This window comes from Heterodontus francisci, chromosome 5, assembly GCF_036365525.1.
Source record: "Heterodontus francisci isolate sHetFra1 chromosome 5, sHetFra1.hap1, whole genome shotgun sequence".
Lineage (NCBI taxonomy): Eukaryota > Metazoa > Chordata > Chondrichthyes > Heterodontiformes > Heterodontidae > Heterodontus > Heterodontus francisci.
Genome location: NC_090375.1, coordinates 22,818,417 through 22,840,483, shown reverse-complemented (window position 1 = coordinate 22,840,483; position 22,067 = coordinate 22,818,417). Strand labels below are relative to the sequence as shown.

Genomic DNA, 22,067 nt, shown 5'->3' with positions numbered 1-22,067 from the left:
AGCCATTTTCCTGGTGGCCATAACAGACGAGGAACAGCTCCCCACCTGCAAGTGGTAGGTGCTTGTTAAGATAATTAAAAGGCCAATTACGGCCATTGATCAGAGGCCGAATGGAATTTTCCAGTCAGCCTGCATGCCTCCATCGGCATCGGGAGCATGGCTGATGCCTGGAGGTGGCTTTCCAGGGGGCAGACTGGGGATGGGGGGCCAGCGATCCCAAGGTCTTTGAGCACCCCCTTCACAATTAATGCCCACTTAAGGGCCTCTTCCTGCTGTTATTTTACCAGTGGCTGGTGGGAGCCCCACAACATGGGGAGGTCACCCAGTAAAACAAGGTGGCCCTCTTCCTGGCTTTGTTGGGGGAAGGGCCTCCTCCATGGCCCTTGGAGGGCCCCCAGCTGCAAAGGCCACCCCTCCATTAACAGCCACTCTATGCCCTCAATGTGCACCTGCCCAAGCCCCATCCCCCTCGCCAGGGCCTGCCGGACAGCCACACTTACCTGGGGTCTGGGGCTCCAGCGATGGTTCTGGTCCCAGGCCTCTTGTAGTACCAGCAGTGGCCACCACTCCCAGTGGTGCTGCTGATACTACTGAGCAACCGACCCTCTGATTGGCTGGCAGTTCTTGGAGGTGGGATCCCCATCTTTAAAGGGATGGCGACCCTGGTGCTGGGCAGTTATTTGCCCGAGCGCCATAAAATAGAGCTGGGGGTGGGGGGTGTCTCCAAACGGCTGAAGTGGGGTTCCCCTCACCTTTGGACCTGGCATCGGGACCACCGCCGGCTCCATAAAATCCAGCCCATTGAATTCTATCAGTACAAACTAACGAACATACCCTGCTTGCCCACACAGTCGAGTTGCCAATTTGGTCGGACAGCAGGTTAACGAGGCCTGGCTATTAAAATTGGATAGGATTCTTGGGCAAGGGGATTGGCAGCTTCCTTTCGGGAGTTAAAATCCACATTCTAATATCTGCCAGCGTATTTTACATTATCAGTAAAAGATTTTAGATTTTTTTTTTAGATTAGAGATACAGCACTGAAACAGGTCCTTCAGCCCACCGAGTCTGTACCGACCATTAACCACCCATTTATACTAATCCTACACTAATCCTCTATTCCTACCACATCCCCACATGTCCCTATACATCCTCACCTGTCTTTATATTCCCCTACCACCTACCTCTACTAGGGGCAATTTATAATGGCCAATTTACCTATCAACCTGCAAGTCTTTTGGCTGTGGGAGGAAACCGGAGCGCCCGGAGGAAACCCACGCAGACACAGGGAGAACTTGCAAACTCCACACAGGCAGTACCCAGAATTGAACCCGGGTCGCTGGAGCTGTGAGGCTGCGGTGCTAACCACTGCGCCACTGTGCCGCCCATTTTAATCACAGTCAACTGTGCAATAATTTTGTTTTCTTTTCTTCATTATTGTTGCTACACTTTCTAATCCCATACCATCTGGTGTTTCTGCGTCACTAATCTGACAAGTACAAGGTCTGGCCGAGGCCGATGTAGAGCAAATATTGAAAAAAAATTGACACCTCGCAAGCTTGCGCAAGGGCCATGGAGATGAATTGACAGAAACTGCACAATGTGCTTGAGGTTATTTGCAATCTCAGAATAGATCTGCTGCAGCAACCTTACTGTGCAAATTATTCTTGTCAGTTTGAGGCCTTTGTAAACAGTGATTATGACTGATACTGTCATTACTTTTAATGGCTATTGCTCTGTCAAATGTTGCCCACCATCCCGCCTTTTATTTCAACCTTCAGAGCAGTTGGTATTTTCATGCTTATTTTGACAATTTCTTTCATTTCCTTCTGACGTTGCAACAAAGCCTTGATCTCAGAAACTCCAAAACACAATAAAAAAACAAAGTGTAGGTTATTTCTTTTTTTATCTTTAAAGCTTCATTCTGACAATCTAATAACACTTTGATTTAGTCACTGTATAACATGATTCTATATTTTCTTGGTACCCATTTGTATAAAGAATGTGCATGTCCAAGAATTGATTATCTTCAGCAGATACAATTATTCTTTCAATGCCCTACCAGATTCTGTAGAAGCCAATCATCTCTGCCCCAGGACATCACTGAGGAGTTCCTCAGGGCAGTATCCAGCAACAACTCTGAATTGACTTATGCACAATGTCCTCTTTGGACATTGCACTGCTATTTATGGGGAGGCAGCGGGGAAGTATATTTAAGGGGGGCATGGAATCAGAGAATGTAGGGGTCCCACTGAATTTAATAGCATTATCATTTTCTTACTTCATTTCCTGCCTGGCAGCCATCCAGATTGACTACTGGGTCGGAACGCCTGCGGTAGAAGACCGAAGCCAGAACCCTTGGGGATGGTCCTTGGCAAGCGGGAAACGTTGGCGTGGAGGTGGAGGGGACAGGGTGTGGTGATTCGCCAGACCGCCAATCGGGAGGGAGGGGGAAACCAGGAAACATTGCGGGTTGGATGGCGGGGCTTGGATCAGCAATCGGGAGAGATTGCAGGTTTTGGGGTGGGTTGGGTGATGGGGTTGTTGGCCGATCGTAGCTGAGGATTTGCTTGAGGGGCCCGACGAAGCACTCCTGCTCCTCCTGGCCAGCAAGCAGTTCAGAAGCAGATACCTGCAGGATCCCGAAATTCCCTCCTCCCTTTAGCTGCCGTGTTTCCTGGGCCCTGGCCGGCAAGCATTACATTTCAAACGCTGCCAATTGTTCAAGAACAGAGCCCGATTTACATTTTCTAGCAGCAGATTCGCCTCTCCAGAGCAGGTTACTATAATGCCCCAAACTTACCACAGTTAATATAGGAGCAGGAGCATTTGTGGAAGGTTGGGGTTGGTTTTTGCAAATTTGCCGATTTAACCTTCCCATCAACCCTCGACTTTCTCCTGCCCATTGTGGAAGGGGAGTTCAAATACTCCCCAGGGTTTATACACTTGGGAAGGTTCCAAAATGGTTACACGTTGGTTAAGGAATTAAAGGGAGGTTAGAAAAATAATATTCATACAGAGAGATGTGGGAAGGAATGGAAAAGCGAGCAGGCTGGTAGATTCACCGCTGCTCACTTTGTTCCAAAACCAAAGTTGAATTTCACCCCTCCTAAGATCATTCAAAATGGAATGGAAGAGGTGCTTGAGATGGACTAATGTGAAAGGGTATAGGGTAAGTGAGCAGGAAAGAGGGATTGTACTAGATAGCTTGCGTGGAGAAAGACATCAGCACAAGCTTGATGGGCCGAATGGCCTGATTCTGTGCTATATGTTTCCTGGGCATTAATTCACACCAACACAAATCATTCTTTGTTTTGAATCTGCTTCCACCACCCATTCAGACAATACATTCCACTTCATAACAGCCCACTGCGTAAAAAAAAAAATGGCTCCTCATGTTGCCTCTGGTTCTTTTATCAATTCTCTTAAATCTGTGAACTATGACACTCCTGCCAGTGGAATTTTATTTATTCTATCAAAACCCTTCATGACATTGAACATCTGTACTGAATCTCCATTAACCATTTCTGCTTTAAGGAGAATAACCCCCGTTCTCCAATCTCCACATAACTGAAGTCCATCTGCACTTCTGGTAAATCTTCTCTGCACCCCCTCGAAGATCTTGACATCCTTATTAAAGAATTGAATAAAATACTCCAGCTGAGGCCTAACAGTAAGTGAAAAAGGTTTAGCATATAGGATTATCTAGTGTGACAGAAATCACACCAGCCAAATGGAAATATATTAATTTCATCATATAAGATACTGCTTGAGAACTTTTTTTACTGGACACTACAAATGACTTTTTGAAAAAGCAGAACTTAACAGCTGAAAAATAGTTGCACATTTTCATTCTGGGAAGGCAAGGGCTGGCTGAGAGACAGAAGGAAATTACCCTGTCTATCTGGAAAAACATGATTCAATTAGCCAGATTGGTTTTGCCAACAGGGGTAATCAAAAGACATTGACACCCCTTTGACTTTGTATGAGCCAACTCCACCCCCCACCGAATAGGTCTGAAAGACTCTGAAATTCCAACAACCCTCCAGGGACTGTTGTTTCTAAAAAAAGATGGTCGCATGGCCTACCTGCCGGGGTAAAACTGAGGTTTTTGAACTGGGCCTCAGAAAGCAAAGAGATGGCAGCTGAACTGGAAGTGAAAAGTCTCTCTCTCTCTGTCTCTCTCTCCAGCAACGTCCCAGGGAGACCATAGTGGCAGCTTGTGACCCTAAAGACTACAGAATTTTACAGGTGACCAGCAAGAAGACAATTGAAACCTCCCTTTGGCCTTCCAGAGCCAGAGAAGCAAGCCTGAAATTGTGCATGTGGCCCCCAGCGGGAACTCCAAGACTTTGACTTCAATTAAGGACATTACAACCCAGCACTTACATTCCATTTATTACCAACTTTACTTCAACCTCCCAAATCTTTCTTCCCCTCGGTATCTATTTGTGTGTGTGTGCCTCTCATATGCATGTGAGCGTGGATGTATCAAGTATTTTAGTAGATTTAACTGGGTTAGAGTGATAAGGTTAATAAACTTACATCTTTCTTGTTTAAACTCAAGAAAACCTGTTTGATTGGTTCATTTGTAATTATATTCGAGGAACAATGAGCAAGGGCTCACAGGCATGGTAAGCTAAAATCACTATGTTTTAAAAAATATACACTGCCATGGAGAAGGGGCGAGAGGGAAGCCTGAGACGCCTTCCTCACCTGGTCATAAGACTCGCATGCTGATTTTCTGACTCTTGATAGGTAGACTTGGATTAGAGGTCGTCAATTAAACTTGACAGAATATTCTTAAATCATTTGTGGACAGTGAACTCCTAGAATAAACATTGGCAATAAGCATAAAATATAATATTAGCTTAAGTCTAGCTCACACTGACAAGCTTATTGAATGCAATCCCATTGCCAAGCTTTTTATTGTAGGACAAGGGTATTGACATAGGTGACATGAATTACAAACCATTGCTGAATATTTAACTTTCCACTGCTTAAAATTTAACTTCCTGACAGCAACATTAGGTTTATTTTTCACATCCTGTGCCCTGTTTTCTGAAAGCTGAATGGACCCACACTAGTTTCAACACTTCAGTCAGATCACCAATCTTCTCTCTGCCAATGGAACTTGTTTGAAGTACAGATTTACATTGCGGGACTGACACTGTACAGCTAAATGCCTTAGTCAGAGACCCAACCTGACCCATTGTTTCTCAGTCATTCTAGCTGCTCTTGTAGTGTGCAAGACCCTGTGTTGTATCACTGTTTCTCGGAGAGATGGGCATTGTAAGCTGCCTACAAGCAAAATGCCAAACTTCAGGGTCTTGCTTAGGCTGGAAGCATGGGATGGCCTATTTTACCAACTTACCTGGCAATCAGCTGTGGCTCAGGATGTAGCATGTTTGCTTAGGGGTCAGAAGGTTGTGAGTTTATATCCTACTGGAGAGAATTAAACATGTAACCGAGGCTAACTTTCCAGTACAGTACAGAGCAAATGCTACACTGTCAGAACAGCCATCTCTTGGATAAAACAGCAACAACTTGTTTTTATATAGCACCCTTAATGTAGGAAAACATCCCAAGGTGCTTCACAGTGGCCTTATCAAACAAAATTTGACATTAAGCCACATAAGGAGATATTAGGGCAGGTGACCAAAAGCTTGGTCAAAGAGGTAGGTTTTAATGAGTGTCTTAAGAAAGAAAGAGAGATCGAGCGATGGAGGAATTTAGGGAGGGAATTCCAGAGTTAAAGGGCTAGGCAGCTGAAGGCATGGCCATCAATGGGGTGTGATTAAAATCAGGGATGCGCAAAAGGCCAGAACTGGAGGAGAGCAGATATCTTGGAGGGTTGTAGGACTGGAGGAAGTTACAGAGACAGGGAGCAGTGAGGCTACGGTGGGATTTGACTATACTTGCGTACCCATTGTTGCACTGAGGCCTCACCTTCAATGGCCAAGAATCCGAAGGCACTTGAGGGCCGCCTGCCCTCCACTTAAGATCAAGCCCACCATTGAATCGCAATGAATTAGATGCTAATATATTATTACAAACTGTTTTACAATTTAAATTGCATTCACGTCGCGTCGGATTGTAATGCTGCCTTGGTGATTTCCCACTGCTAACTAAAACCAGAACCAACGTCACGATGTCGGAGTTCCAGACGGATGCATCCGATTGCGATTGTCCGGCCCCCCACACCTCCATTCCCGCTCCAAACGGCTGCACTAAATTCAGCCCTGATTCACAGGACGGTCTCCAATTCTCATATTCATTACATTTGAACTTTAAATGTATGCATGCACCGATAACCTCTTTTCCCACAGCTACTGAAGTGCTGTAGTTCCTGGGAAATAAAGCTTCAATTGAATCCAGATGTCTGGGGATGAAATGTATAGGGAATATGTCTGGAAAAATTGGTGGTTTAGTATAAACACTGATTTTTAAAAATAACTTTTGCTCTGATTTCGGCAGCTTGTTAAAAAAGATTAGATGAAACCAAACTCCAAAGAACTGCAAATTACACCAAGATATTAGTTATGACAGCATAGCAGCTTCAGTAATCTGCTGGAGAGGTTGAGAAAGCATGAGGAGCAGTCACAGAATAGAAATCATCAGATACCTAGGATGAAGAAGCACCCTACGTCTTTCAGAGTACCAGGTCTACTATCTAGCTGTTACAGAATCGAGCAGTTTATTAAAAGGTACAATGTTCTGTTCTTAGCTGACCTGCTTGGTACCTGTTCCATTCTTTGTGTCAAGAAATACTTCATGCCATCTGTCCCAAACTTACCTGAACCTCTACCCTCTTCCTCTGCTCTTTGGCGTGTCTCTGTTTCCGAGCCATCGATTTCACGGTCTCGGGCTGAATCAGGCGGTTTGCAACCTCAGCGACCTGTTTCACCCTGAGATGAGCTTCCCATCCCTTATAGAGTTATAACGGCACAGAAGGAGGCCATTTGGCCCATTAAATCCATGCTAGCTCTCTAGATCAATCCATCAGTCCCATTGCCCCGCTCTATCTCAGTAGCCCTGTCAGCACATCCAATTTCCTTTTGAAATCATTCATCGCCTCTGCTTACGCCTCATAGGCAGTGAGTTCCAGAACATTCCCACTCACTGTGTCAAAAAGTTTTTCCTTCCCCTCCCCCGGCACCTCTTGCCCAAAACTGTATATGTGTGTCCCCTAATCCTTGTACCATCAGCTCATGGGAACAGCTTTTCTTTGTCTACCTTATTCAAACCTGTCATAATCTTGTACACTTCAATGAAATCTCCCCTCAATCCCTTTTGCTCCAAGGAGAACAAGCCCAGCTTTTCCAACCTAACCTTTTAACTAAAATCCCTCATCCCTGGAACTATTCTGGTAAATTGGCCAAACCACAGCTTTATCAAGGCTCAGTGTAACTTGCCTGCTTTTGTACTTAATACCTCTATTTATGAAGCCCAAGATCTCATATGTTTTACTAACTACTATTTCAATATGGATAGGAAAGGGCTCTGATGAGGAGCCACCATGTTGAATTGTGCCTTTCATATTGTCATGGAATGAGGTGATGATACTTAGTAGCTTTGGTGGACATCCGATCTTTTCTAGTAGTCTGAAGAGACCACGTCTGCTGACGAGGTCAAAGGCTTTGGTGAGATCAATGAAAGCAATGTAGAGGGGCATCTGTTGTTCACGGCATTTCTCCTGTATCTGACGAAGGGAGAACAGCATGTCAATAGTTGATCTCTCTGCACGAAAGCCACACTGTGCCTCAGGGTAGACGCGCTCGGCCAGCTTCTGGAGCCTGTTCAGAGCGACTCGAGCAAAGACTTTCCCCACTATGCTGAGCAGGGAGATTCCACGGTAGTTGTTGCAGTCACCGCGGTCACCTTTGTTTTTATAGAGGGTGATGATGTTGGCATCGCGCATGTCCTGGGGTACTGCTCCCTCGTCCCAGCACAGGCATAGCAGTTCATGTAGTGCTGAGAGTATAGCAGGCTTGGCACTCTTGATTATTTCAGGGGTAATGCTGTCCTTCCCAGGGGCTTTTCCGCTGGCTAGGGAATCAATGGCATCACTGAGTTCCGATTTGGTTGGCTGTATGTCCAGCTCATCCATGACTGGTAGAGGCTGGGCTGCATTGAGGGCAGTCTCAGTGACAGCATTCTCCCTGGAGTACAGTTCTCGGTAGTGCTCAACCACTTTCCTATCCTGAGTGGTGTGAAACAGGGCTGTGTTCTCGCACCCACACTTTTTGGGATTTTCTTCTCCCTGCTGCTTTCACATGCGTTCAAATCCTCTGAAGAAGGAATTTTCCTCCACACAAGATCAGGGGGCAGGTTGTTCAACCTTGCCCGTCTAAGAGCGAAGTCCAAAGTACGGAAAGTCCTCATCAGAGAACTCCTCTTTGCTGACGATGCTGCTTTAACATCTCACACTGAAGAGTGCCTGCAGAGTCTCATCGACAGGTTTGCGTCTGCCTGCAATGAATTTGGCCTAACCATCAGCCTCAAGAAAACGAACATCATGGGGCAGGATGTCAGAAATGCTCCATCCATCAATATTGGCGACCACGCTCTGGAAGTGGTTCAAGAGTTCACCTACCTAGGCTCAACTATCACCAGTAACCTGTCTCTAGATGCAGAAATCAACAAGCGCATGGGTAAGGCTTCCACTGCTATGTTCAGACTGGCCAAGAGAGTGTGGGAAAATGGCGCGCTGACACGGAACACAAAAGTCCGAGTGTATCAGGCCTGTGTCCTCAGTACCTTGCTCTACGGCAGCGAGGCCTGGACAACGTATGCCAGCCAAGAGCGACGTCTCAATTCATTCCATCTTCGCTGCCTTCGGAGAATACTTGGCATCAGGTGGCAGGACTATATCTCCAACACAGAAGTCCTTGAAGCGGCCAACATCCCCAGCTTATACACACTACTGAGTCAGCGGCGCTTGAGATGGCTTGGCCATGTGAGCCGCATGGAAGATGGCAGGATCCCCAAAGACACATTGTACAGCGAGCTCGCCACTGGTATCAGACCCACCGGCCGTCCATGTCTCCGTTATAAAGACGTCTGCAAACGCGACATGAAATCGTGTGACATTGATCACAAGTCGTGGGAGTCAGTTGCCAGCATTCGCCAGAGCTGGCGGGCAGCCATAAAGACAGGGCTAAATTGTGGCGAGTCGAAGAGACTTAGTAGTTGGCAGGAAAAAAGACAGAGGCGAAAGGGGAGAGCCAACTGTGCAACAGCCCCAACAAACAAATTTCTCTGCAGCACCTGTGGAAGAGCCTGTCACTCCAGAATTGGCCTTTATAGCCACTCCAGGCGCTGCTTCACAAACCACTGACCACCTCCAGGCGCGTATCCATTGTCTCTCGAGATAAGGAGGCCCAAAAGGTATTTCAATATGTTCTGCCACCTTCAAAGATTTATGCACACGAACCTCCAGGTCCCTCTGTCCCTGTACACTCTTTAGAATTGTACCATCTAGTCTATATTGCCTCTCCCTACCCCTTTTGTCAAAATGCATCACCTCACATTTCTCTCTATTAAATTCCATCTAATTCCACTTGCCTGCCCATTCTGCTAGCCTACCAATGTCCTGTTGAAGTTTATTGTTATTATCCTCACTGTCTGCTACACCTCCAAGTTTGGTATCATCAGAAAATTTTGAAATTTTATTTTGCATTCCAATATCCAAATCATTTATGTATATCAAAAATGCAATGGTCGTAACACTGAACCTTGGGGAACACCACTGTCTACTGTTATGACCTCAGTAGAGACTGCTAACAATAAAACACGAGATATGAACTTCCCAGACCAATTAAAATATTACACAAGACTTCACGTTTTAAGACTTTAACTAAACCAACTAAGCTAAAAATCAACATCAACTAAACAGTACTTAGTAGGTAGCTAATACACTAAATTACAGAGGAAGGTTTTTCCCATTAATTTATTAACACACTTGAAAACCCCTCAGCACATTTATACGTTGCAGTGTTCTCATCGAAAAGGTATCCTTGCAGTTAAAAGTCCCAAACTCCTTCCAGCTGCAATGGGTTGGATCTCCCAATTTCCTTCTCAAAGCCAACGTGTTCTTTGTTCCCTTCCTCCGAGCATATTTGATTGGACTTCCGTTAACAAGGCAAGCTCTGGTGACCCCATTGGTCTTTTCTCCTCTGCAAACCTCGAGCCTTTGAACTGGGTTCAAACCTTAGCAGTTTTTTGCTAGATTGGTGATCTGAGAGCAGTTGTCTCCCCAGAAACAGCCCACTGGTCTCCCTCTCTCTCTGTTTAGCTCGCACAACTCTGCTCGTCTTCTTTTCTTCCTTTCAGCCTCTGAAACTAGGAAAGCTTTTCGAATTTATACAGATCAAATTGCCTTTGACAATTCCCAGAGACCATAAATATGAACATAAATCATATAGACAACATCCATTTCTTTCCCTTCATCAACCTCTCTAATACTTCATCAAAAAATTCAATTCGATTAGTCAAACACGATCTACCTTTTACAAATCCATGCTGGCTCTCCCTAATTAACTCAAACTTCTGCAAGTGTCTGTTGATTTTTTCCCTGATTATTGTTTCTAAAACCTTACCCACCACTGATGTTAAACTAACTGGCCTGTAGTTGCTAGGACTGTCCTTACACCCTTTCTTGAATAAGGGTGTCACCTTTGGCACTGTCCAATCCTTTTGTGCCTCCCGAGTAAAGATTGGAAGATTATTGCAAGGCCTTCTGCTATCTTCACTTCCACTTCCTTTAACAACCTGGGGTGCAAGCCATCCCGACCAGGTGACTTATCCACTCTTAAGCATAGCCAGCCTTTCCAGTTTGTCCTTCCTATCAATTTTCACCCCTTCCACTACCTCTACTATCTCTGCTTCCACCAATATTTTAACAGCATCTTCTTCCTTAATAAACATTGATACAAAATACTAATTGGGCTGAATATTTCCAGCTCATCATTTACATGGCTGGACGGACTGCCCCCTCCAATAACATGGAGGTGGTGGGTGCTCCGTCCCCAGCAATGGCGTCCGGTGCCACTGTGCAGGCGCTGGCACCATTCGTAAAGGGCTTGGAGCCTTAAATGGCAATGTAAATTTTTAAAGAAGCAGTGGAATTAAAAGCATCAAAAATCATTAAAAAATATCTTTCCAGCCGCTCCTGCACCCTCCCATTTGCCTTACATTCCTTCCCTCGCCCCCCAAAAATACTTACCTTCAGTACCTGACTTTCCCCCCCCAAAGTTCAGAAACTTTTATCTTTACCCCTTCCCATCATCCCCTCGACCAATCAGGTATGTTTGACCCCACTACCGCCCCCCCCCCACCCCCACACTGATACTTTCCTCCTCCCCCCTCCCCACCAGTGTCCCACATCGGATCTCTGGTCAGAGATCGGACGGTGCGGATTACCGGCCACTGACCGTAATATCGGTGTGGGACGGCTGGCGGGACGAGGTGAGTAAATATTCATTTATTTACATCTCTTAATGTATTTAAATGGATGCCCTGTCGCTGAGTGGCGGTGGGTGGAGGAGCCGCCACGAGGCCTTGCCGCCGCCGGTAATATGGAGCGGGGCCTTCCCGGCGTCGAGGCCAGTGGAATTTTCCAAGTCCCCCGTCACAACGGGGGGTGGGGCAGTCCATTAAGTATTCGAGCCTTGCCCTGCACCTCTAAGCATATACCCACACCACCTCTTATTACCCAATCATGGTTTACATGCTGGTAGAAGATTTATGGGTCTCTCTTTCTATCTACTCTGTCCAGACCCCTCATGATTTTGAATACTTGAATTGAAGTTATCACTCTTCCGATTTAGAAGCTCTATATTTAGATTCATGCGTTCAAGTCTTCAGAAGACGGAATTTTCCTCCACACAAGATCAGGGGGCAGGTTGTTCAACCTTGCTCGTCTAAGAGCGAAGACCAAAGTACGGAAAGTCCTCATCAGGAAACTCCTCTTTGCTGACGATGCTGCTTTAACATCTCACACTGAAGAGTATCTGCAGAGAGTCATCGACAGGATTGCGGCTGCCTGCAACGAATTTGGCCTAACCATCAGCCTCAAGAAAACGAACATCATGGGACAGGACATCAGAAATGTTCCATCCATCAATATCGGCGACCACGCTCTGGAAGTGGTTCATGAGTTCACCTACCTCTGCTCAACTATCACCAGTAACCTGTCTCTCGATGTAGAAATCAACAAGCGCATGGGAAAGGCTTCCACGGCTATGTCCAGACTGGCCAAGAGAGTGTAGAAAATGGCGCACTGACACGGAACACAAAAGTCCGAGTGTATCAAGGCTGTGTCCTCAGTACCTTGCTCTACGGCAGCGAGGCCTGAAAAACATATGTCAGCCAAGAGCGACGTCTCAATTCATTCCATCTTTGCTGCCTCCGGAGAATCCTTGGCATCAGGTGGCAGGACTGTATCTCCAACACGGAAGTCCTCGAGGCGGCCAACATTCCCAGCTTATACACCCTACTGAGTCAGCGGCGCTTGAGATGGCTTGGCCATGTGAGTCGCATGGAAGGTGGCAGGATCCCCAAGGATACATTGTACAGCGAGCTCGTCACTGGTATCAGACCCACCGGCCGCCCATGTCTCCGCTTTAAAGACGTCTGCAAATGCGACATGAAGTCCTGTGACATTGATCACAAGTCGTGGGAGTCAGTTGCCAGAGCTGGCGGGCAGCCATAAAGGCGAGGCTAAAGTGTGGCGAGTCGAAGAGACTTAGCAGTTGGCAGGAAAAAAGACAGAAGTGCAAGGGGAGAGCCAACTGTGTAACAGCCTCAACAACCAATTTTATCTGCAGCACCTGTGGAAGAGTCTGTCACTCTAGAATTGGCCTTTATAGCCACTCCAGGCGCTGCTTCACAAACCACTGACCACCTCCAGGTGCTTACCCATTGTCTCTCGAGACAAGGAGGCCAAAGAAGAAGAACATTTAGATTGTTGCTTGCTCTTCTCCATTACTAATCTAAACCTTATGTCATGATGATCACTCTTACCCAAGTGTTCCCTCACAGACACTTGGTCCACTTGGCTCGCCTCATTCCCCAGCACCAGATCCAGCAATGCCTCCTGTCTAGCTGGACTGAGAACATACTGATCAAGGAAGTTCTTCTGAACACATTTCAGAAATTCCTTCCCCTCCTTGCCCTTTACTCTAATATTATCCCAATCAATATTTGGGTTATTAATGTCTCCCAATATCGCCACTCTATAGTTCTTAAACATCTCTGTGATTACCCCACACATTTGCTCTCAATCACAAGACTGCAAACTTCCACCTCTGTAAAATTAGCGGTTTCAGCCCCTGCATCGGCTCATTTGCTGCTGAAACCCTCATCCATGCCTGTGTTACCTCCAAACTTGACTATTCCAATGCTCTCCTGGCTGGCCTCCCATCTTCCACCCGCCATGTGCTGGAGTCATCTGAAACTCTGCAGCTCATGACCTAACTCGCACCATGTCCTGTTCATCTATCACCCCTCTGCTCACTGACCTTGGCTCCTGGCCCAGCAACGCCTCAGTTTAAAATTTCTCGTCCTTTGTGTTCAAATCTCTTCCTAGATTGCTGTGTTCTGCCAATTCTGGACACTTGCATACCCCTAGTTCCTTCTTTCCACCATTGGCAGCCATGCCTTCAGCTGCCTGGGCACGAAGCTCTGGAAATCTTTCCCTAAACGTCTCCACCTCTCTAGTTCTTCCTATAAGAGGCTGTGTAAAATCAACTCTTTGAACAGCATTTCAGTTAAGTATCCTAAAGGCTCCTTCTTTGACTTGATGTCAATTTTATCTTCTCCAGCTGGAAAATCTCTTTGCAGCCCCTGGTCCCTCACTGAGAAAAATCATTTTTATCAGTGAAGGAAGGTGTGAGTTCCAAAAGACATTCAGTACTCTGAAGGGTCAATTTGTGTTGTATCATTTCAATGGTGTGTGTCAGTGGTAAAACACTTAGTGCGACTGTTTTCTATATTGCCGTTCACTGCGGCTGTGACTAGTTTACTTTGAATATTGTCCCTTTTCCTGAATCTGATTGCATGTTAGCGAATCAGGAAGCCCGACTTTCATGACCTGCGCCTTTGGAATTTCTCTAAATTCTAACAAAGGGTTGGCGTATGGTGGAGGTATCATATGACATGTTCAAGACTGCCATTTCTGATTTGTGAGGAACAACTTCAACGCAGTTTGACTTGGCTTTTTGGTGTTTTGTTTCTCACAGCACAGACTACAAACTAAAGGTGTGTGCATATTAATTAAGAAGGGAATATTAAAAGACTTCCAGTACATGGGGTGTTGTGGGGGGTGCGGCAGTGGGGGAGGTAAATACCAAGATGTTACTTGGATGCATTACTGAACTCGAACATGCACATCTAATCTAGAAATACATGTTGTTCTTGTGGTTGTAAATGTACTAATTTCCATCACTGCAAATAATTGGCACTTTAAAATTAAAACTTAAATATTTATTTGAGATGCATTTCAACATTGATTTAATTTGTCCAGTAAGATACTTGTCAGGAAGACAGGAAGAATGGGAGTATGTTCATCTTATAATGTGGTGTTTATATTTATTCACTTCCTCTCATGACCCTCAGTTTAGTGAACTTAAAACACTCGAAAAGACCTTCATAATAACAACTGTGTTTTCCTGTTTCAGATCCACAGACGAATGGTGACGACCCAAAAGATACAGTTCAGGATGAGGGCAGGGGGGAATTTTAGAGGAACTTTTGCCCTGCGGGCTGGTGCAAAGGAGGAAAGTGGCAGAGGCAGCTGATTGGCTGGTCGCGATCTTAGAGACAAAGAAGTTGATGAGTTTCTTGCACTTATTCGGGAGGTAAAGGGCTTTTCGATGTCCTGAGATTGTGAAAGGTGCTGTATAATTTTTTTACTTGCTGTTAGAACATGATAGTAAATGCTAAAGTTAATCTCTTTGAAGATGCTTTCTGTATTACAACACAACTAATCCTTACACAATGTCCAATACAGATAAATTATTGGGTTCTCTCATTCCTGCATATGATTCCATGTTAAACAAAAAACAGTTAGGCTTTGATTTGGGGAAGACTTTCGCATTTTTTAATTCCATATTGCGTGTTTTGTGAACTGTTTCATACTTTTAACTTGGAGTTCTGTTGATATGATAAAACTCAGTCACAGGACGTGGGCAAGGTCAACATTTATTGCCCATCCATAATTGCCCTTCTCTAAGGGGCTTACAAGGCCATTTCATAGGACAGTTATGAATCAACCACATTGCTGTGGGTCTGATGTTATATATAGGCCTGGCCAGGTAAGGACAGCAGATTTCTTTCCCTAAAGGATGCAAGTGAACCAGATAGACAATCCACTAGTTTCATGGTCACCACTACTGATACTGGCTCTTTGTTCCAGATTTATTTAATTAACTGAATTTAAATTCCCTGACTGCCAGGGTAGGATTTGAAATCATGGGCTGAATTTTTGTTTTTGGGGAACCCTTGACGTCGGGGCCATTTCCGGTGCCTGATGCAATCTTCAAGAAGTTGGCCAGTTAGTGGTTGAATGGTGCATTCGCCATCCAATTAAGGACGGCGGGCGGACTCCTGAGGCTGGCAGGCCAATAGGAGGCCTGCCAGCACTGAAAGATCAGCAGCCCCACCGTCAGAGGTGGGCACTGATGATGTAAGCAGGAGCTGTGGCCCTATGGTTACCGCGACTGCGGGAGCTGCCGGGAGGCTGGGTTACTGCCTCAGCGGGAGGGCCCACATGCCTACTGGAAAATTTCAGTCAGTGTCAGGCGAGTGAGTGGCCTTAATCGTCTCTTTAATTGTCTTCAGTGCCTACCTGCTGCTTGTGGGTAGACAGCTGTCACCAGTAAACCACCACCCCACCCCACCCCCCACACCCCATCCCGAAGCAGCCTCTTACAAAATGGCCCAGAGGCAGGAACATGCCAGAAAACATGCACACCAACAGGCAGTGGGAAATTGCTGGCACACCCGCCTCTGGATCCATGTCCCCAGATCATTGGACCAGGCCTGTGGATTACAAGTGTAATAAAGTAAGCCCTGTATTACTGTTCCCTGATAGGCTAAAAAATGCTTATCCAAAGTGTTTTGTGGTGGTTGTGTGTAACTTGAACTGTAAACATGGCTTTATTTAATTAAGTGATAGCTAACCAAATCTTGTTTACATCACGAACTAGGCGGAAGGCAAGCAGCTCCATTTCTAAGATTGCCCTCATGACCACCAGGAAAGAATAGTAAGAATATCTTGTCTGAAGGAGCGTGTCGGCCGTGCCTCAGCGAATTGCACTGTCGTCTCTGAGTCAGAAGATCACGTCTCACCCCAGAGACTTGAGCACAAAGTCTAGGCTGACACTGAGGGTGTGCTGCACTGTCGGAGGTGCCATCTTTCAGATGAGACATTTAACTGAGGCTCTGTCTGCCCTCTCAGATGAAAGATGACTTGCCACTATTTGAAGAAGAGCAGGGAAGTTCTCCTTGCTGTCCTGGCAAATATTTATCCCTCAACCAACATCACTAAAAACAGATTATCTGGTCATTATCACTTTGCTGCTCTCCGGAGCTTGCTGTGCACAAATTGTCTGCTGCGTTTCCTGCATTATAACAGATATACAAACAGTACTGTATTGTGCTTTGGCTGTCATGAAATGTGCTATATAAATGCAAGTCTTTCTTGTTCTTGATGCTTTTGGCTATAACTGCCCTTCCCAAAAGTTAATTTTTGCACCTTGGTCCATGACTCTTTCATGTAGCATTAAGTGAAAGCATTTGAGATCTGAGTTTGATCGAGATGGGATGATAGTCTCATTTATATGTCATTTTGGGACTATAAGTAAAGTGACAACAATTATCTCACATCAATTTCTGGTAGCTAAGGGTCCACAGTCTTATTTGTCCAGAATCTCAGTCTCATTGAGAGAAATGCCCAATGCTAGTGCCTATAGATATCAGACAGTCACTAATAGGAAATTCAGGAGAAACTTCTTTAGCAGAAAGTGGGTGGAATGTGGTTGAGGTGAGTAGCATAGATGCATGTAGGGGAAGATACATAAATACATGAGCAAGAAAGGAATAGAAGGTTATGCTGATAGGGCTAGATGAAGAGGGGTCGAGGAAAAGTTGGGGCAGGATTTTGGGTTTTGGGTCAGGAGCCTGACAACGTCGTGGTCAAAAAGGGGTCCTGACCCCACACTGTGAGGGAAATAGTCACCTGCAGTGATTTTCTCTGATTTGGCCAATTAGTGGATAGACGGTGGGTTCACTGTCCAATTAAGGATGGTGGGCAGGCTCTTGAAGCTGAAGGACCAATAGGAGACCCTCCAGCTCAGAAGGAGCAGTAGCCTGCTGTTTTTGGTAAGATAGAGAGGGGGGGGGGGGGGGGGGGGGTGGCACCTCCACCTTGAGGCACTCTCGCAGCAACCTTTAAAACTTTTAAACCAAAAAATGGCCACAGCACCCTGGCCACCGTTGTGGAGGGGAAACCCCTTCACAGGGCTGCCTGTGGCTGCAGCTGTGGCTATGAAGGCAGGGACGGCCACAAAGCCTGCCTGGAGTGCCGACCCTTTGCTGCATCACTGGGAGTTGGCCTCCAGACATCTGGCTTAGCTCCCGATGCCGTGGGGGGCCCAGTTGGCCTCTGTTAATTGGCTTCAATATGTCATTTACTTACCTCAATTGTCTGCTCGCTGTTTGCGGGCAGGCAGGCCTTCCTGCCCTGACCCTGCCTCCAGGAAAATGGTCTGGGAGTGGGATGGTCCCAGCAAACTGACACGCTAACTGGCGGTAAATATTTTCACACTCGCACACCTCCATACATGCCCCATATTGGGGGTGAAAATTCTGCCCTTCATGTGGAGCACAAACACCAGAATGGTGGGGCTGAATGGGCGGTTTCTGTGTTGTAGGTTCTGTGTAATTCTATGTAAGCCACAATGAAGGTTGGTTTGGTGGACAGGAAAATGGCACACAACTGCAGAAAGGAAGCATCAATGAGGATAATCTGTTTGAATTTGGATGATCCAACTATCCATCCAAATGTATGCAATGACAAATGATACCATGTACAAAACCTCCCAGGAGAGTTGTATCAGAGATTTGCAGTTGCCCTACATCAATCGTCTTGCGACAGAGCCCCAGATAACAGCAGCGGTTTTCCGACGTTACTGGGAAACCAAGGTGAAAGGGTCAGGAGTCACAGTGCAGGCACCAAGGCTGGCGGGGTGGGGGAGAAATAGAGGAGAAGTGGCATAAATCAGGAAATAGGTGACACTTACCTTGAATATTAAAAACCTGGAGATTGTTGGAGGGAGGACAGAATGAAGAAGATAAGGACGTGCACGTATTTGTGTTCACAGGGAAAGAATAACTTGGAGGAGGAGATTGTAGGATGGGTTCTGATTGCAACATAGTGGGGACACAGCATAAAGGAAAGTGACTATACAATTACAGGATCAGCGTTTTTGCAGTGAGTGAGAACTGTTGGTTAGGTCGGGGATGTTAGTTACACACTTCCTGTATTAAGAGGGTACAAGACAGAATGTTCAAGGATTCAAAGTGTATGCATTTCTCAATTTAAAGAAAAAAAGACTTTCATTTATATAGCACCTTTCACAACCACAGGATGTCCCAAAACACTTTACAGCCAATTAAGTATTTCTTGAAGTGTAGTCACCGTTGTAATGTAGGGAAATGCAGCAGCCAATTGGTGAACAGAATGAACCGACAAACAACAAGAAATTAATGACCAGATTGCCTGTTTTTAGTGATGTTGGTCAAGGGATAAATATTAGTCAGGACACAGGGGAGAACTCCTCTGCTCTTCTGAAAAATAGTGCCATGGGATCTTTTATGTCTACCTGAGTGGGAGATGGAGCCTGTATTTAACATCTCACACTGTTATCTGCTCCTTATCCCCCTGCAGCGAGTGCTGATTTTAAAAATTCATTCATGGGATGTGGGTGTCGCTGGCCAGGCCAGCATTTATTGCCCATCCCTAATTGCCCTGCAGTCCATGTGGGGTAGGTACACCCACAGTGCTGTTAGGAAGGGGGTTCCAAGATTTTGACCCAGCGACAGTGAAGTAACGGCGATATAGTTCCAAGTCAGGATGGTGTATAGTTTGGCAGGGAACTTGCAGGTGGTGATGTCCTCATGCATCTGCTGCCCTTGTCCTTCGAGGTGGTAGAGGTCGCGGGTTTGGAAGGTGCTGTCAAAGGAGCCTTGGTGCATTGCTGCAGTGCATCTTGTAGATGACACACACTGCTGCCACTGTGCGTCAGTGGTGGAGACCATTTATTAAAGTGAGAGCATAGAAGTCTTTCACATAAATAGAAACTGACAGGAGGCTGACCCTTAGCATCCATAGTGCCTGAGCGAAAACCATGCATAAATCCATTGTCACATTGACTCGAAGTTAAGTGTTCAGAAGTGGGAGTTTCTTGTTCCCTATATGATTGTAATAAAATATTCTGAAGCTTTCTCATTAATCTTTTGATGAACTGCAACACAACATGAAACAAATGCAACTTACAGTTGCTTGGGAATAAAGAGGCATCCGACGTGCCGCTAGCTGTGATTTGTACTGATCAAGTTGCTTCTAAAAAGGTTCAGCAAATGATAACAATAGTCTTCAAAGCTAGAAATGTGCATAAAACATCCTAAACCTTTCATTTACAGCTGCAGCTGACCGTCCTCCATTACTGAATCTACCAGCAAGTTTTTTTAAAAAAAAGGATAAAACTTAGTACCTTGCATTGTGTTGATGAAGTCACTTTGCTCTTTATCTGTTTCCATTAGTGACCTTCTTTGGAAAGATTATTTTCAAGTACTATGAAGTAAATGTCGAAGCTTGAAATGTATTCCACCAATATGGGCCAATAACTAAAAATGAGCTGAGCTTTGGAACATTGGCTGCATTCAGAAGCCAAGAAAACAGATGACGTTTTGTGTAATATGATGCGATTTTTAAATGATAAGGGGGCGTATGTTCAAACCCTTCCTGCATCTGAGCTGTGTAGACCTTGTGATTTCATGACCTTCTCTGGATTTCAAGAGCCAATAAAACCATGAGCAGGGAATAATGTACCAAAAGCAAATAAGGCATTGAGCATCCGTTTCCTGATACTCCTGCCCTTTCATTTTACACAATAAATTATTAATTATCCTGAAAACCAGCTTATTTTGGAATTACAAAATCAAAATACTGTTCAGATTTCCAGCATCTGCAGTATTTTGCTTTGATTTTAGTGTTTAATTCACTGCCACTCTCTTTCAGGAATGCCCACCTTGAAGAAGTTCAGCTCTCCTCTCCGACAGGATTTCCGTTCGTCTCTTTCACCTTGTTCACCTTCATTGCTTTCTACTTCCCTGCTTGTGTATGATCAGGTATCTACGAAAACTTGACCACTCCATTTTGCATTGCACCACGAAAGCTGTTGTCATTTAATCTCTCCCATCTTCCACCCGATCATAGACCTTTCCTTTTGCTCTTCTTCCAACTCTCCCTCCTTCTGCTTGCTCAAAACCTGTTTCATTTCTAACTTTTCCCAGTTCTGGTGAAATGTCACACATCTGAAGCATTGGGCTGGATTTTAAGGCGGGGGGCAGCCTGAAGATGGCCCCAGATGAGGCCCTCCGTGGAGCTCAATACCAGCAGGGCCAGGCCCGATAGTACTGGGGCACCCCACCATCACTCGGTGATAGGACTGTGATTTAAATATTTAAATAAATTAAAATAATTGAATTAATGAATCTCACGTCTCCTCCTGATGCCAGGCCGCGATCTTCAGCCACGCAGACGGCGCTGCTGCACCCTTGGGTCCTCATCCAGAGAAACGAGGCAGAACACTTGTAGGGAGAGGAGGAGGCAAGTTTATTAGTGCGGAGATTGGGGGGAACAGGGTCAAATTAGCATCATGGGTGTAGGTGATGGTGGGAAGGGTTGAAGTTGAAAGTTTGTGCAGTTTGGGGGTGGATGATCAGATTTTAAAGGTAAGTGCTTTTGGGGGGAAAACGGGAAATAATTAATTTAATTGTTTTGGGGGGGGGGGTGGGAGAGGGGCAAAAGAGATGTATTTATTTGTTTTTATTCATTTCACCTTCAAATATTTAAATTTCTCAGTAGGGTTTTCAGTCCTTTACAAATGGTGTCAGTGCCTGCACACAGGCAGCTGACGCCATTGCTGGGGACGGACAGTCAGTCCCCTCCACGTAATGGGGGGGGGGGGGGGTGGGGGGAGGCCTGCCCCGGTTATTGAAATGATCCGCCGCACTGGGAATCGCGACGGCTCTTTGGCGTGCGGACCATGTGGGCGGGGCCATTTCTTTTCACCCGCCGCTGATTTGGGCGGTGGGCTTATAAAATTCATCCCATTAACTCTGTTTCTCCCTCCACAGATGCTGCCAGACAAGCTGAGTATTTCCAGCTCTTTTTGTTTTTACTGTGGCGTTACCTAGCCACACAACATTCCAGGATGTTTCCTATTCCTCAGGTCAAGGTGCTTTTGCAGAAATACTGCGGTCAAAGTCCGTCCCTGTCTTTTGAGTGGCAATGGGGCATTGACGCTATGAAAATGGGTGCACTGAGCTTCCTTCTTCATTGCTGCTGGTACGACCCACTGTTTCCTCCATCCGGGCCTGGATCTGAGCAGCAACTTGACATGGACAGGAATGTCCTTAAAGTATGTCAATTATGTCAATCAGATGCTGTTGCCATGTTCATGCACTTTTACTTGTATCATGTATAATTTACAGCACAGTAACAGGTCATTCATAGAGTCAATTATAGTGTTATATATATAGTACAATTAGTATTATAGTACAATTATAATAAATCCCTATTGGATTTATTAGTGACTATCTCATATTTATCATCCCTAGTTTTAGTGTCCCCACAAATGGAAACAGATTTTCTACCTCGACCCTTTCATAATTTTGAAGATCTCTACCAGTTCACCTCTTTTCCCAGAGAGAAGAGCCCCAGCCTGTTCAGTCTTTCCTGATAGAACCTTTCAGTGCTGATCAGCCCTGAGCCAGTGGGT

The 22,067-nt window shown here is 45.6% G+C and overlaps 1 protein-coding gene across 2 annotated transcripts in view; it reads right to left on the bottom strand.

Moving 5' to 3' along the window:
- LOC137369764 (adrenocorticotropic hormone receptor-like) overlaps positions 1 to 19,935 on the bottom strand; it is a 131,372-nt gene extending 111,437 nt beyond the window's left edge. For both annotated transcript variants that reach the window (XM_068031184.1, XM_068031183.1), the window contains exon 1: positions 19,776 to 19,935. The gene's annotated coding sequence lies outside the window, so the exon portion shown is untranslated. The remainder of the gene's footprint in view (positions 1 to 19,775) is intronic.
- Between the last annotated feature and the right edge of the window lie 2,132 nt (positions 19,936 to 22,067).